This window comes from Anolis sagrei, chromosome 4, assembly GCF_037176765.1.
Source record: "Anolis sagrei isolate rAnoSag1 chromosome 4, rAnoSag1.mat, whole genome shotgun sequence".
Lineage (NCBI taxonomy): Eukaryota > Metazoa > Chordata > Lepidosauria > Squamata > Dactyloidae > Anolis > Anolis sagrei.
Genome location: NC_090024.1, coordinates 239,978,832 through 239,996,102, shown reverse-complemented (window position 1 = coordinate 239,996,102; position 17,271 = coordinate 239,978,832). Strand labels below are relative to the sequence as shown.

At 45.4% G+C, this 17,271-nt stretch overlaps 1 protein-coding gene across 3 annotated transcripts in view; it reads left to right on the top strand.

Annotated features, from left to right (window-relative positions):
• The window catches only part of LOC132773014 (tyrosine-protein phosphatase non-receptor type substrate 1-like), a 659,100-nt gene that overhangs the window by 233,898 nt on the left and 407,931 nt on the right, over positions 1–17,271 (top strand). The gene's annotated exons all lie outside the window — the stretch shown is intronic.

The following is a 17,271-nucleotide window of genomic DNA, read 5'->3' as shown; positions in this document are numbered from 1 at the left end:
GCAATGCTTTAAAGAGTGGTACTTTATGACATCTGTACGGTTTAGCAAATGTTTTCATCACCGCAGCAATTCTTTGCCAGGGAAAACGGAAAGCGATTGAATTTGCTGCCAGTTGGCCTGTTGAAACGTGTGAACCGGGATGGACTTTCTTCTCGGTGGAAGTATCCAGTCGTTCGAACAGCTGGCCCAAAGGTTGCCAGACTGCAAAGGAACCTTAAAACAGGCACTTAGGGACCAATAGTTCCACTTTCCTCTGCCGTCATGGGCGCATCAACAGCTGTCATGAAGAAATCCAAGCTGCCGCCTTCACCTTTAAGGACAAAAATACATATATATTCGAATCAGCAGGGAATTGTCTTTAACAGAGTCCTCACTGTTTGCTGTGAATGGAAGCCCTCTGTGCCAGGGAGGAGATGATGGGTCTCGGATAATTTTGTGCGATAAAAACCCAGCGATGGTAAGGAAGCGCGGATTTGGGACTCGGCTGTAAATGTCATCCAGAAGACCCTTATTATGCTGAAACCTGGCAGGAAGAAGTTAACATCGGTCAAGCCAAGGGGGAGTTGGGAAAGAGCGTTTATCTGCAAAGTTGATAATGGAAGCACTTTCCCGATAAGCACTTTGCAATTCTGTACAAATTCGGCTCTTGGCGCGGCGACAGGAATCAAGGTGTTACACGCAGCGTCACGGCCCTTAATGCCGCACGTCGGCAGTTTTTAGCCGTCTCCAGAATGGACTCGGGAGCCTTCTATCCTGGGGCTGTTTAGCTTGCAAAAAATGTAGCATTTCTAAAGGTAAAGGGGAGGGGAGGGTCAAACCTTCTAACCGATCCGCTGGAATTGCTGGGGGAATGGGCCTCGTTTATTTTCCCACAATCCAATTTCAGCAATTGCTTATCTCTGGCTTGTTATCGCAAGATAATGATGCCTGTTCTCGGGCAATAGATCCCAAGCTGTCTTGCTGTTGACTTATTTACGAGGAAATTTTGGAAGCGCACTAAACATGCAAGCCACGATCCTGTATTACAGGGAGCGGTTCATAATCCTACAACGTCATAACTATGTCCTTTACAGAGCCCCCCCCAAAAAACCTTCCAGCAAATTGTGACAAGGTCATATATAGTGTCCTATGGCCAGGGGCGGCTCGTCCATTATGTGAAGTAAGCGGTCGCAGACACTTTTTTTTGCCAGGGGCGCAGAGGCGCCTCTGTAAATGCCCTTCGACTGCCACTTGAGGAGCGCCCTCTCAGCTCATAACAGCCCTAGCAGTCCGGGGGGAGCCTCGGCTTTCTTGCCTCGCTGCCGGGCGATTCTTTTCCCAAAGGGGCCGGGCCCTTGAGCCTCGCCTAGCCCCTCTCGTTCCTGTTCCACCTGGCTACCGGGTGCGTGAGCAGAGCTGGCACTCGATCGTTCTCCGCGTTAGATCCCTTCCCCATGACCGGCTCCCTTTCCTGATCCCCCGGTGCTCCCCCCGCCTCCTCTCCTCTCCCCAATCCGCGGGTGGGCCAAGGGACCAAGCTGCCCCACCTGGCCCACTTCGGGTCCAGAGGCATGCCTGAAGACCCCAGCATGCGCACCAAAAGTCGCCTCTTCTCCTGACTTTCTCTTCAGCCATTGGAACCAAGAGAGAGAGAGAGAGCCCCTCCGGCTGGAGGTATCTCCCACCTCCGCTTCGCCTAAATACTGTTTGCTTGCCATTGAAAATTACCTAGGGCCGCCTCTGCCTATGGCATCAGAGGATTCCCCACTACCCAAGAAGTCCTGGGGTTTTCTGATGCCCTTTGCACTATGAGATCCATGGCACACTGGCCACACTGCTGGCTCTGTTTGTGCAATGGGCCTGGAGACATAGCTAGCTACATCTCTGCTCTCCCACAGAGAACACAAGCATTGCATATCAATTCAATTCTAGGGTTGTCATAGAATAATGAGGTTGGAAGGCCATCCAGCCCTTCTGTCATGCAGGACCATACAATCCAAGTCCTTCCAACAGATGGTCATTCAGCCTCTGTTCAAAGCCTCCAGAGAAGATGATCACACCTGACTCCTAGGCAGCAGCAGATCCTACTGTTCATCAGCTCTCACCATCTGGAAGTTCTTCCTAATGTTTAGGTGAAATCTCTTCTCCTGCACTTTTAATTCATTGTTCCGTGTCCTAGATTCTAGAGCAGCTGAAAAGCTGACACCATCATCAATATGACATCCTTTCAAATATTTAAACAGGGCATTTCTTTCCCTCGTCTTCTCCAAGCTAAACCAACCTCTAAGCTGCTCCTTATTAGAATGCATGATTTTCAGACCTTTGACGATTTTGGTCATAGAATCATAGAATCAAAGAGTTGGAAGATACCTCATGCGCCATCCAGTCCAACCCCATTCTGCCAAGAAGCAGGAATATTGCATTCAAATCACCCCTGACAGATGGCCATCCAGTCTCTGTTTAAAAGCTTCCAAAGAAGGAGCCTCCATCACACTCTACAGCTGGTCACTCTATCCTTCTTGAATTGTGGTACCATGACTTTCCTTGATCTAGAAACTATCCTTAGTTCAGGATCAGCCCAGTCCCTGAGGTTTCGGAGCCAAACCTGAGACCTAGGAGTAGCCTTTGGCAATGTCTTTAAGTATTACATGCCAACCACAGTTGCTCACAAATGGTTATTTAAGAATGTTTATACACTCTGCATTTTCTTGTTTGGAAAATATGAGAGAAATCTCAGCAAAATGTTCCTCCCACCAGATCAAAAGCAATGAAACTATTATTCCTTCTCATCTACTTAGGAAGACCGAATAAAGAACATTTAATCTAGCCTAAGTTCATTCAACCAGAAGATTGATGCAGGGAAGAATGGAGAGTGAATCCTAGCACCACAAAGGTTGGTAGGAAGGGGGAAAAGAACTAATACAACATCCTGCAAAAACCTTTGCACATTGCAGCAACAAATCAGTTAAGACCTGCAAACTGTAGCAAGCCAACCTTCTAGAACAGTGGTTCCTAACCTGTGGTCCATGGACCATCAATAGTCCACAAGAACTAAAATATGGTCAGTGCCTCACCATTACTACACCATTGGAATAAGAGTGACTGGTCTTGTGAAACCCTCTTATGGTGCTGAGTCTTATTAAATATGGTTTTCTGTGGGTGAGCAGATGGCGACTACTGGATGGCATATATTCTGCATCAGAAACTAGAGCTGATGTGGTCTATCCAATATAGTTTTCTGAATCAGCACCCCAAATAACCAAACCAAATCTCAAGTTGATAAAAAAAACTGATTCATAACCCTTTTGGTACTAATGTTGGAGAGTGGTCCCTGGTCAAGTGGTCCCTGGTCAAAAAAAGATTGGGATTCACTGTTCTAGAAGTACACAACCTTTTCCTCTTTCCTGGAACAGAGCTCAACAAAAAATGGAGAATTTTTATGCCGTCCAACAGAGCTGGAGATTCAGGGCCAAACCCAGAGATATGACAATGCTGTGATCCTAAGCCAGTTCATGATGATGTGGCAGGATGCCTGCTGTCATGTCTGTTGGGGCCCGATCTCGAGTCCAGCGATGGCTCGTCTCTATCTGAGAGACTATCTCTTTAATTTGATAAGCATGCAGCCTTCCCATTAGTGCAAACAAGGGACGTAAGCAAAGCGGTGGGTATTTTTCAGCCTCGAGCGATTTAGAATCTTAGTTCAGAAGGGAGAGAGGAATGAGAGAAGAGAGAGATTTGCTGGAGACGCTACAAGCAGCAAGGGATGAATATCAATAAGGAGCTGAGATGAGCCCTTTTCCCCTTCCACCAAATTACTAGGACAATATTCCTCGAGTGGGGAAAATATTTGCCAGGTGTTTAGCTTTGACCTGGGGAGAATCTGTCAAAGCGTGAACCATTTTTTAAAGGTGGCTACATATGCATAGATTCCCAAGGCCGGCTTAAGTATATACAGGTATTTCAAGGACTCTCGTGGATATCACAATCTGTGGATGCTCAAGTCCCATCAAATAGAATGGCAAATTAAAATGGTGCCCCCTATATAAAATGGCAAAATCAAGCTTTACTTTTTTGATGGGGGAAAATTAATTGGCGAGGGAATATTTTCATGATATGAATGGTGGTACCCATGGATGCAGAATCAGTGGATACAGACAGCTGACAATATTTGTTTCTTCGTTCAGTCACTGCCAACTCTTCGTGACCTCCTGGACCAGCTCTCACCAGAGCTCCCTGTCAGCTGTGGCCACCCCCAGTTCCTTCAAAGTCAAGCCAATCCCTTCAAGGATACCATCCACCTATCTTGGCCTTGGTCGGCCCCTCTTCCTTTTTCCTTCCATTTCCCCCTGCATCATTGTCTTCTCCAAGCTTTCCTGTTTTCTCCTTTTGTGGCCAAAGGACTTCATCTTTGTTTCCTGGAGTATGGACTGGTTGGATCTTCTTGCGGTCCAAGGCACTCTTAGGATTTTCCTCCAGCACCACAGTTCAAAAGAATCAATCTTCCTTCACTCAACCTTACCTATGGTCCAGGTCTCATATCCATAGGTTACTACAGGGAATACCATTGCTTTAACTATGTGGATCTTTGTTGCCAGTGTGATGTCTCTACTCTTCACTATTTCGTCGAGATTGGTCCTTGCTCTCCTCCCAAGAAGTCAGTGTCTTCTGATTTCCTGGCTTCAGTCTGTGTCTGCAGTCATCTTTACACCTAGAAATACAAAGTCTGTCACAGCCTCCATGTTTTTCCCTCTATTTCCCAGTTATCAGTCAGTCTGGTTGCCATAATCTTGGTTCTTTTTTATGTTTAGCTGCAACCCAGCTTTTGCCCTGTCTTCTTTCACCTTGGTTAGAAGGCTCGTCAGCTCCACCTCGACATCCAAATATTATTATCTGCATATCTAAGGTTGTTAATGTTTCTTCCAGCATTTTAACCCCAGCCTTGGGTTCGTCCAGCCCCGCACATCGCATGATGTGTTCTCCATACAAGTTGAATAGGTTGGGTGAGAGTATTCAATCCTGCCATACGCCTTTCCCAATCTTGAATCAGTCTGTTGTTCCATGGTCAGTTCTTACTCTTGTTGTTATTGTTGTTGTTCATTCGTTCAGTCACTTCCAACTCTTCATGACCTCATGAACCAGCCCACGGCAGAGCTTCCTGTCGGCCGTCACCACCCCCAGCTCCTTCAAGGTCAAGCCAGTCACTTCAAGCCATCTTGCCCTTGGTCGGCTCCTCTTCCTTTTTCCTTCCATTTTCCCCAGCATAATTGTCTTCTCGAAGCTTTCCTGTCTTCATATCTTGGCCTCTCCTATCCTTCCCTCCAGTGAGCAGTCGGGCTTTATTTCCTGGAGGATGGACTGATTGGATCTTCTTGCAGTCCAAGGCACTCTCAGAACTTTCCTCCAACACCACAGCTCAAATGCATCTATCTTCCTTCGCTCAGCCTTCCCTAAGGTCCAGCTCTCACATCCGTAGGTGACTACGGGGAATACCACTGCTTTAAGTACTTACTTACTTACTTATTTACTGGGTTGTTGTAGGGTTTTTTTGGGCTATATGGTCATGGTCTAGAGGCATTCTCTCCTGACGTTTCACCTGCATCTATGGCACGCATCCTCAAAGGTATGCTTTGACCCAAATAAAAAGATAACCAAAGATGCAGAACTGACTCTAGAATAATGAAAACTCTCTCTGTATGATAATAATGGAAAGACTGAGTTTATGCTTCAAGATGACGTTGTGCATCTCTTCCACTACCTCTGAGGATGCTTGCCATAGATGCAGGCGAAACGTCAGGAGAAAATGCCTCTAGACCATGGCCATATAGCCCGAAAAAACCTACAACAACCCAGTGATTCCAGCCATGAAAACCTTCGACAATACTTACTTACTGTTGCTACTTGGTCCTTGTACAGATTCCTCAGGAGATAGATAAGGTGACTTGGTATCCCCATACCATTAAGAATTTGCCACAAATTTATTATGATCCACACAGTCAAAGGACTAAGAATAGTCAATAAAACAGAAATAGATGTTTTTTTCTGAAACTCCCTTCCTTTCTCCATTATCGAGTGGATATTAGCAATTGCATCTCTCATTCCTCTGCCTTTTCTAAACCCAGCTTGTACATCTGGTGACTCTTGCTCCATGTATTGCTCGAGTCTTCCTTGCAGGATCTTGAGCATTATCTTACTGGCATGTGAAATAAGTGTGAGCTGACAGTAAAACTACCTATACTCTCTCCAACAAGTATCCACAAGTTATTAATTACACGTGCATACTTATTCCTAGCTAGTATATTTTCCAAGGTTGGAATTTGGAGGAGATGCTCCATGTCATCTAGAAGCATAAACTCAGTCTTTCCATTATTATCATACAGAGAGCATTTTCATTATTCTAGAATCAGTTCTGCATATTTGGTTATCTGTTTATTTGGGTCAGAGACCTTTATGCTGAACAATGGTCTGTGGTGAGTCACAATCTAGTGTCATATGTTGGGTGAAACTTTTGGCCTGGTGGTCTATTTTCTTGGATTAGATAAACAAGTTGTGTCATGGTGAAGCTGCTCACAACATCTGCATGTGTAACTCTGGACTACGTGCATGTCTGTCTGGTTTTGGACATTGTACAAAGCACTATTCACTGATCCTTTGTGCCATTTTCTTTATTTTGTTGCTTCATCTTTATTCTTCTACGGGAAAACAATATTGAGAGATGACATGGCTGTGCTTTCTAAATTCCCAAGTGTTGCCACAATGAGCACATGCTTGTCCTCTGCTGCCTTAGAACATAGAACTACCCTCTATAACAACCAGTAGGCTGTTAGGAATTGTGGAAGATGGAGTCCAAAACACCTGGAGGACCAAAGTTTGCCCATACCTGCTTGGTTCTCATCTATAAAAATTTCAGTCAAACAACCTGGGTTGATATCCAGGGTCCAATATTAGTTCCATACCTTCATTCTGATCATAAGAAGAATTGTCTCTGAGTAGATGGCAAAAGGTGAGAGCTTGGTCTTGGAGAACCAGGTTGTGACACAGCTGGTTGGAGAGTCTGCTCCATTAAAATCACTACTGACTGAAAGGTCATGAGTATGAAACCAGCTCAGTTTGGAGTAAGCTCCCGAGCATTTGTCTAGCTTGCTGTTGACCTTTGCAGACTGAAAGACAGTTGCATCTGTCAAGTAGGAAATTTAGGTACCGCTTATGCAAGGAGGCTAATTTAACTAATTTACGATACCATAAAACTCTCCAGCAGTGTGCAAAAGAATGAGGAAGTATCTGTGTCACAAGTGGACGGTGAAGCAACAGCTCCTCCAGTGGCCAGAATTTAAAGCATACCCTCATGAAGCTGGAAAGTTAAATTGCCTCTGTGTGTCTGTCTATATTTGTTATGTGTCTATGGCAGGGGTCCTCAAACTTTTTAAACAGGGTGCCAGTTCACTGTCCCTCAGACCATTGGAGAGCCAGACTATACTTTTTTTAAAAAAAATCAATAAAAAAATTCCTATGCACATTGCACATATCTTATTTTGATGTGTGGAAGGGCCCTTCGAGAGGGTTCTTTCTAGGCCTCTTTAGGCAGTAATTCCAGGAGCGGAGAATGGGAAATCTTCCTATTTCTAGTCTAAACAAAATCTGGCTAACAGTATTAAAAAAAACTCTAAAATTATAACTGTAAATAAAGAACAACACTCAAACACAGGGGAACTCCAGACAAGAAACAATCAGGGCCAGCTAATCACCTCTCAACAACGGATTCTCCCTCAAAACTGTCAGGCTATGAAGTGGTAATCAAGGTGGCCAATTGAAACATTCATATCTACCTCCAACAGACAAGAGTTCTTTCTCCCACCCTGGATCTTCCACAATTTTCCTAGTTAAAGGTTTTCCTCTGACATGAAGTCCAGTCGTGTCTGACTCTGGGGTGTGGTGCTCATCTGCATTTCTAAGTCGAAGAGCCGGCATTGTCCCTAGACACCTCCAAGGTCATGTGGCCGGCATGACTGCATAGAACGCTCACGCTGGCCATCAGGCCCAAGGTGCTTTACGTGAGAGTAGGCCGCGCGGGGCAGCCGCCCTTCGCTGGCTCACACTGCCCATCAGGCCTGACGGATAGTGTGAACCAGCCAAGGGAGGGGCATTGTGTGTGGGGGGAGGGGCGCTCCTCCTCTGCGGGCCGGAAGTGGCCCGTGGGCCGTAGTTTGAGGACCCCTGGTTTATGGTATTCGATGTTTAGGCATGTATATGTGCACTATGATCCACCCTGAGTTCCTTGTGGGGTGAAAAGGGTGGAATATAAATACTATAAATAAATAAATAAATAAATAAATAATAGTCTGTTCTGGGAGAACCCCCAAAAAGCACCGAACGCAATCTACTTTCTCCACTTCAATACCACTTCTGGTCATTTTAAATGTCTAGGTATGAAAACAATGGTGTTGATCAAGGGTGGCCGACCCTAAGTTGGCAGTGGTTGTTTCCCTTTCAATGGAATGGCCCTCAACTTATCCACAAGTCACATCAAAATCCATATTTTTTGCCCCCCAAATCTGCCTTCGATTTATGCATGAGGTTGAGTTATACATGAATATATACAGTAATTCTAATGGTTTGACGCTAACCAAAGGCTAGATTTCAGTTCAACATCAGAAGGAACCTCTTGACAGCAAGAACAGTTTGACAGTGGAACTAATTACATTGGGTTTCCTTCTCTTGATGTTTTCAAAAGGGCTGGGGCTGCTGCCTTGCTGGGAATGCTCAAGCTGGAGGTCTTGCACTGAGCAGGGTGGTTGGACTTCATGTCCCATAGGGCCCCATGCTTTGTGGGGCAAGGCACAGAGCTCTGCGCATTCAGAGCATGGCACACCACATGCCTGAAGCAGGACCCCTACCAGTATTGGCTCACCTCTGAAGACCTACCTGCTTCTTCTGACGGGACTGCATCCTAAGCTCTGGCATCAAAGGCACAGTGTTTTTGTCAATAGCAGAGCTTTCAAGGATCTAAAGGCACCTGAAAACAGAGATGGAGTTAACGCCAACAATCGATGATAAAGTACAATTTCCACAAGGGATACATGCCTGAACTTACCACAGAAACAGGAAATGATGGATAATATTTCAAAAGAATGCTGGAAGCGTACTATTGAATCACCTGGAGGACCTAAAAATTTCTAAAGATGACATATTTTGTGTCATTTGGGTAGGTGAAACTATGGGTACTGATCCTGCAGGTATGGGAATGTATACCACACTTGGCAAGTGAGATATAATAGCAATAAGGAAGATTATGAGCTAAATAAATGAATGTATGAGAGATAATGCAACATCAGCCTTCAAAGAGAGTCTGTCCTCCCAGATGGATGTAGTATATTTGGAGTTATGCATCAGGCAATGGCGGCCTAAAGGTCTCGGATCCTGTCTGAAGCAAAGCATGATCATTCCATACAGCGTTTCTCAACCTGGGAGTCGGGACCCCTGGAGGGGTCGTGAGGGGGGTGTCAGAGGGGTCGCTAAAGACCATCAGAAAAAACAGTATTTTCAGTTGGTCATGGGGGATCTATGGGGAAAGTTTGGCCCAATTCTATTGTTGGTGGGGTTTGGAATGCTCTTTGATTGTAGATGAACAATAAATCCCAGCAGCTACAACTCTCAAATGCCAAGGTCTATTTTCCCCAAATTCCACCAATGTCCACATTTGGGCATATTGAGAATTTGTGCCAAGTTTGGTCTTGATCAATCACAATGCCCTCTGGATGAAGGTGAATTCCAAAACTCCAGGTCAGTGCCCACCAAACCCTTCCAGTATTTTCTGTTGGTCATGGGAGTTCTGTGTGCCAGGTTTGGTTCAATTCCATCATTGGTGGAGTTCAGAATGCTCTTTGATTTTAGGTGAACTATAAATCTCAGCAACTACAACTCCCAAATGACAAATTCAACCCCATCCCCTCCCCAACCCCACCAGTATTCAAATTTGGGCGCATTGGGTATTGTGCCAAATTTGGTCCAGTGAATGAAAATCCATCCTGCATGTCAGATATTTATATTACAATTCATAACAGGAGCAAAATGACAGTTATGAAGTAGCAACGAAATAATGTTATGGTTGGGGGTCACTACAACATGAAGAACTGTATCCAGGGGTCGCAGCATTCAGAAGGTTGAGAACCACTGATTCAGTACTTGGAAAAGGAATCAGTACAGAATTCTATATATTTCTGGCCAGTCTTGTAGCCAGGATTTTGATTCGGGGGGGGGGGGGGGGGGCTGAGTTTGATTCGGTGGGGGCTGAGTCTGAGCGAAAGAGGGTCTACCCTAGCAAACTTTTTGTATTGTTACCCCAATACCCCATGCATATGGGATAGATTAAGTAGGGTGATCAGATCATGATATGAATAAACGTAACAGTTTAAATAATGCACCAGTAAGGCCTTCTCTCGGACCACCATGAGAATTTCGGGGGGGGGGGGGCAGCTACATGCCTGCTTCTGGCTATGTCCAGATGAAGTCAGTGCCATACCCTCCAACATTTCACAAGTGAAAACTGGGACAGCCCAAAAAAATTTGAGGGGGTGGGGGGTTTGAAGCTTTTTTTAAGCAAATCATGAAGAGGAGTTCCATAACACAACATAATTTAAATCGTATGGTTCATTTTATATTTTTATATAGTCTTAATTCAATGTATTTTCTGTTTTAGTTACAAAGTTTCAAGTCTTAAAATAACTGAAAAAAGACTGTCAATTGGTAATTTATAGTTGCAAAAGAATACCACAACGTCTGTTGGAAACACTTGGAAACTGTGCTAATAAAATGTATTTTCGAAGGCTTTCATGGCCAGAATCACTGGGTTGTTGTAGGTTTTTTGGACTGTATGGTCATGTTCTAGAAGCATTCTCTCCTGATGTTTCACCTGCATCAATGGCAGGCATTCTCAGAGGTTGTGAGGTCTGTTGGAAACAAGGAAATGTGGTTTATATATCTGTGTAATGTCCAGGGTGGGAGAAAGAACTCTTGTCTGTTTGATGTAGGTGCAAATGTAGCAATTGGCCATCTTGATTAGCATTTAATGGCCTAGCGGTTTTCAAGGTCTGGCTTCTTCTTGCCTGGGAGAATCCTTTGTTGGGAGTTGATTAGCTAGCTCTGATTGTTTCTTGTCTGGAATTCCCCTGTTTTTGAGGGTTCTTCTTTACCAGTGTTTTAATCCTGGTACACAGAGAAGCCATATGGACAATTTCAACAGAAAAAAGAAACCATGAAAATGAACAACATCTGGATACCAGTATTTAAAAACCTCTAAAATCATCTCAGGCAGACATCCTCAGAGGTTGTGAGGTCTGTTGGAAACTAGGAAAATCGGGTTTATATATCTGTGGAAAGTCCAGGGTGTGAGAAAGAACTCTTCAACAAGGTCCCCCATGACCTTCTGGCAAACAAACTAGTCCAATGTGGGCTAGGCAAAACTATGGTGAGGTGGATCAGTAATTGGTTAAATGGACGAACCCGGAGGGTGATTCTCCCCAATGCTTCCTCTTCATCCTGGAAAGAAGTGACAAGAGGAGTGCCACAAGCAGGGTTCCGTCCTGGGCCCGGTCCTGCTCAGGATCTTTATTAATGACTTAGATGAAGGGTTAGAAGGCAGGATCATCAAGTTTGCAGACGGGACCAAATTGGGAGGGATAGCCAATACACCAGAGGACAGGAGCAGGACTCAAAGGGATCTTGACAGATTAGAGAGATGGGCCAAAATGAAGTTCAACGGGGACAAATGCAAGATACTCCACTTGGGCAGAAAAAACGAAATGCAAAGAGACAGAATGGGGGACAATGCCTGGCTTGAGAGCAGTACGTGTGAAAAAGATCTTGGAGTCCTCGTGGACAACAAGTTAAACATGAACCAACAATGTGATGTGGCAGCAAAAAAAGCCAATGGGATTTTGGCCTGCATCAATAGGAGCATAGTGTCTAGATCTAGGGAAGTCATGCTACCCCTCTATTCTGCTCTGGTTAGACCACACCTGGAATATTGCGTCTAATTCTGGGCACCACAATTCAAGAGAGATATTGACAAGCTGGAATGTGTCCAGAGGAGGGCGACTAAAATGATCAAGGGTCTGGAGAACAAGCCCTATGAGGAGCGGCTTAAGGAGCTGGGCATGTTTAGCCTGAAGAAGAGAAGGCTGAGAGGAGATATGATAGCCATCTATAATTATGTGAGAGGAAGCCACAGGGAGGAGGGAGCAAGCTTGTTTTCTGCTTCCCTGGAGACTAGGGCACGGAACAATGGCTTCAAAGTACAAGAGAGGAGATTCCATCTGAACATGAGGAGGAACTTCCTGACTGTGAGAGCTGTTCAGCAGTGGAACTCTCTGCCCTGGAGTGTGGTGGCTGGATGGCCATCTGTGGTGAGAGGCTGGATGGCCATCTGTCATGGGTGATTTGAATGCAACATTCCTGCTTCTTGGCAGGGGGTTGGACTGGATGGCCCATGAGGTCTCTTCCAACTCTATGATTCTATGATTCTTGTCTGTTGGCCTGAGCCAGCCCCTCAACTGGTGCCCTCCAATCCCGTTTGACTTCAACTCCCATAGGATTATGGGAATTGTAATCCACCATACCTGGAAGCACCAGGTTGAGAAAAGATGCCCTGTGCTGCTCATATCTCAGCTTACACTTTTTTCCCCATAGCTTTCTACCTGGTTGGGCACTGAAGCTGCAAATCTCTCGGTTTGGCACATGATTAAAAGGCTTATGAAAGGAGTGGTGCTCTGTGCCTGATCCCCGTGCATCAAGTAGGACTCTAGTCATTAAGTCTGGGAGAAATCAAAAGGCCAAGAGGTGCCCTGTCACCGATGCATCTGCACACAGCCAGCCTCAACCCATCTCCATAATATCTTGGCAGCAGGAGAGAGAGAGAGAGAGAGACCGAGCACATATTTTCATCTCTCCCTCTCCTTGTTGTCGCCACTGCTTTCGGTGGACGCCACACTCAGGGTCTCAGCTGCAGCTGCTGCTGTTGCGGTCGTGATAAATGTGTCAGGCGTCGCTGGCGGTACAGCCGCTCCCTTATTAGCACCTGTAAAACAAAGGAGGGAGACGTGCCGGGACTGAGGATGCGGCATTGGCCCGTACTTTGTGGGATCCAGCTGGGCCTCTGGAAAATGAAAGAATGGAAGGCACCCTAGGATGACCACTGCTGGCTGTGTTCCTTGGCATTGTGTGTTTGCTGGCTACATTGTGATGTGTTCAGTGGGGGCTGTTTTTTCCATCCATGTCCTTCTCTGCATCTGTACGCATCCTTTCTGCAGTCATCTCTCTTTTGGATTGTCAAAAGAAGACTGGGCAAAGCAAAGTCCCAGAGCCATAGACAAGACCTGAGGCTGTTTACAGGTGCATCCTGAAGTCCCCTTCAGTGGTCTCATCTATTGTCTCATCTATTGTTGCAAGCATAGCACCACTTCCAACATTTAGCAGGTGTAAGCTGGGACATCAGACTGTGCTAAAGATGGCAATAAGTATTAAGAAGAATAATCTTGGAGTCTTTGTGGACAGGAAGGTGAACACGAGTCAACAATGACATGCGGCGGCAAAAAAAGCCAATGGGATTTTTGCCTGCATAAATAGGAGTCTAGTGTCTAGATCCAGGGAAGTCATGCTACCCCTGCTCTATTCTGCCTTGGTTAGACCACTTTACCTGGAATCACTGCAATTGAAGGAAGATGTTGACAAGCTGGACTGTATCCAGAGGAGGGCGACTAAAATGATCAAGGGTCTGGAGAACAAGCCCTATGAGGAGTGGCTTAAAGAGCTGGGCATGTTTAGCCTGCAGAAGAGAAGGATGAGAGGAGACATGATTAGGACCATGTATAAATATGTGAGGGGAAGTCATAGGGAGGGAGGAGCAGGCTTGTGCAGCCCTGGAGACTAGGACGCAATGGCATAATGGGTTCCAACTACAGCAAAGAAAGGAGATTCCACCTGAACATCAGGAAGAACTTCTTGAAGGTGAACATGAGCCAACAATGGCATGTGGCAGCTAAAAAAGCCAACGGGATTTTGCCTGCATAAATAGGAGTCTAGTGTCTAGATCCAGGGTGTCAGCTCCACTGGCTGCCGGTTCAGTTCCGAGCACAATTCAAGGTGCTGGTTTTGACCTACAAAACCCTGTACGGTTCCGGTCCAGTGTATCTGTCCGAACGTATCTCCCTCTATGTCCCACCCTGGAATTTGAGATCATCTGGGGGGGGGGGGCTGCTCTCGACCCCACCGCTATCCCAAGTGAGGCTGGTGGGGACAAGGAGCAGGGCCTTCTCAGTGGTGGCCCCTCACCTGTGGAACTCACTCCCGGGGGAAATTAGGGCATCGACATCCCTCCTTTCCTTCAGGAGGAAGGTAAAGATGTGGTTGTGGGACCAGGCCTTCGGGCAATCTGCTAACTAAATAAGAACAACCAGACGAATAGGACTGACAGGACTGACAATTGTGGAATTGGAATTTAAAATATGAGATAGCGAACGCTGACCGGCAATAAGGAGTAATTGGTCTGTATTGGTTTGTATGGATTTTTATTGGTCTTATTGGTTTTATCAGTTTATAGATGTAATGTAGAATTGTGGTTTGATTGCTAATTTATGCTATTTTGTTTTATTACTGTTGTGTGATACGGGCATCGAATTGTGCCTTGTTTTTGTAAGCCGCCCTGAGTCCCCTTCGGGGTGAGAAGGGCGGGGTAGACGTAAACCAAATAAATAAATAAATAAATAAATAAATAAATCTTGACTGTGAGACCTGTTCAGCAGTGGAACTCTCTGCTTCAGACCATGGTGGAGGCTCCTTCTTTGGAGGCTTTTAAACAGAGGCTGGATGGCCATCTGTTAGGGGTGCTTTGAATGCAATTTTCCTGCTTCTTGGCAGAATGGGGTTGGACTGGATGGCCCATGAGGTCTCCTCCAACTCTACGAGATTTTATGAGTCTCGGATTCTATGACCATGCAAGGTAGGAGAGGAGGCAGCGGTTTGCTTTTGCTTTAGCTTAGCTCATTCACACCCATGGGGTATTGTCAACTCTGCCTTCCAATGAACATCCAGGATTCGATGTAGAATGTTCTTAGGACATTTTCACATTATTTATTTATTTATTTATTTATTTCAAAGTTTTCTATACCGACCTTCTCACCTCATTGAGGGACTCAGCCCGGTTTCCAACCATAAAAACACATACAATCAGTAAAATATCATAGTTCACAATTACTGTAACACATTTAAAATAACAATATATTTAAAACTACAGTGGTCAGTCATCATATTAAAATCAATATACATCATCTTCCATCCAAAATCCTAGGGTGTTGTCTCATTCATTGAAAGCCTGTCTCCACAACCACGCCTTCACCCGTTTCCTAAATGTCAGGATAGACGGGGCGGTTCTGACCTCCGGTGGGAGAGAGTTCCAGAGTCGCGGGGCCACCACCGAGAAGGCCCTGTCCCTGGTCCCCACCAGACGCGCCTGTGCGACCAGTGGGACCGAGAGCAGGGCCTCTCCAGACAATCTTAATAATCTTGATGGTTCGTAAGGGAGAATACGTTCGGAGAGGTAAACAGGGCCGGAGTCGTTTAGGGCTTTATAGGTTAACACCAGCACTTTGAATTATGCTTGGAAGCTAATTGGCAGCCAGTGGAGCTGGTGTAACAGCGGAGTGGTGTGCTCCCTGTACCCAGCACCCGTTAGTAGTCTGGCTGCCGTGCGTTGGACTTGCTGCAACTTCCGGGCAGTATTCAGAGGCAACCCCACGTAGAGAGCGTTGCAGTAATCTATGCGGGATGTAACCAAAGCGTGGACTACCGTGGCCAAGTCAGACTTCCCAAGGTACGTGCGCAGTTGGCGCACAAGTTTTAGTTATGCAAAAGCTCCCCTGACCACTGCCGAAACCTGAGGCTCCATTACACAATTGTAGCGCAATGGTTGCACTTCAACTGCCATGGTTGTATCCTATGGAATCTTGAGATTTATAGTTTTGTTGCTGCTACTATTTGCTATCAAATTGCAGGCGACTCATTGTCACCCTATGAATGAAACACCTCCAGGATCTCTGGCCATCCACTGCCAACTCAGGGCAGCTGTGCCTTCCTTGATTTAGTCTACTCTGCCTGTAGATCCGTCCTCCTTTTTTCCTACTTCCACCTTATCAAGCATTATCATGTTTTCCATTTTGTCGTGCTGTCTCACAGATGTCCCAATTACTCTCACTTTGGCCACCTTGGCTTATAGGAAGAGCTCAAGCTTCGTTTGCTCTAAGAACCGTTCGTTTGTCTTTTTAGACGTCCGTGTTTTCCACAGAACTCTCCTCCAGAACTACATTTCAAATGAGTTGATTTTTCCCCCCTGCCTGCTTTCTTCACTGTCCAACTTTCACGTACACAGAAATCAGAAAAACTACGGCTTGGATGGTTCTGACTTTGATATTTAATGATATCTCTTTGCTCTTGAACATCTTCATGGCTGTCTCTCCAAGTCTGATTTTTTTTAAAACTCCTGTCTACATTTTGGCTAATGAAGTGAACCGTTGTCATAAAAATCTTTAACTATTTCAATGTTTTTATTTACCCACTTTTCAACTCATGTAAATCTCCCATTTTCATTCATTATTAGAGAAGAGTGTTTAAGACAGCGTTTCTCAACCTGAGGGTCGAGACCTTTGCGGGGGTCACGAGGGGTCACCAAAGATAATCGGAAAACACAGTATTTTCTGTTGGTCATGAGAGCTGATTGTAGGTGAACTATAAATCTCAGCAACTACAACTCCCAAATGTCAAGGCCGATTCCCCCCAAACTCCACCAGTGTTCACATCTGGCCATAGTAAGTATTTGTGCCAAGTTTGGTCCAGATCCATCATGGTTTGTGTCCACAGTGATCTCTGGATGTAGGTGAACTACAACTCCAAAACTCAAGGTCAATGCCCACCAAATTCTTCCAGTATTTTCTGTTGGTCATGGGAGTTCTGTGTGGGTAGTTTGGCCCAATTCTATAGTTGGTGGGGTTCTGAATGCTCTTTGATTGTAGGTGAACTATAAATCTCAGCAACTACAACTCCCAAATGTCAAGGTCTATTTTCCCCAAACTCCACCAGTGTTTACATTTGGGCATAGTGAGTATTTGTGCCAAGTTTGGTCCAGATCCATCATGGTTTGTGTCCACAGTGATCTCTGGATGTAGGTGAACTACAACTCCAAAACTCCAGGTCAATGCCCACCAAACTCTTCCAGTATTTTCTGTTGGTCATGAGAGTTCTGTGTCCGAA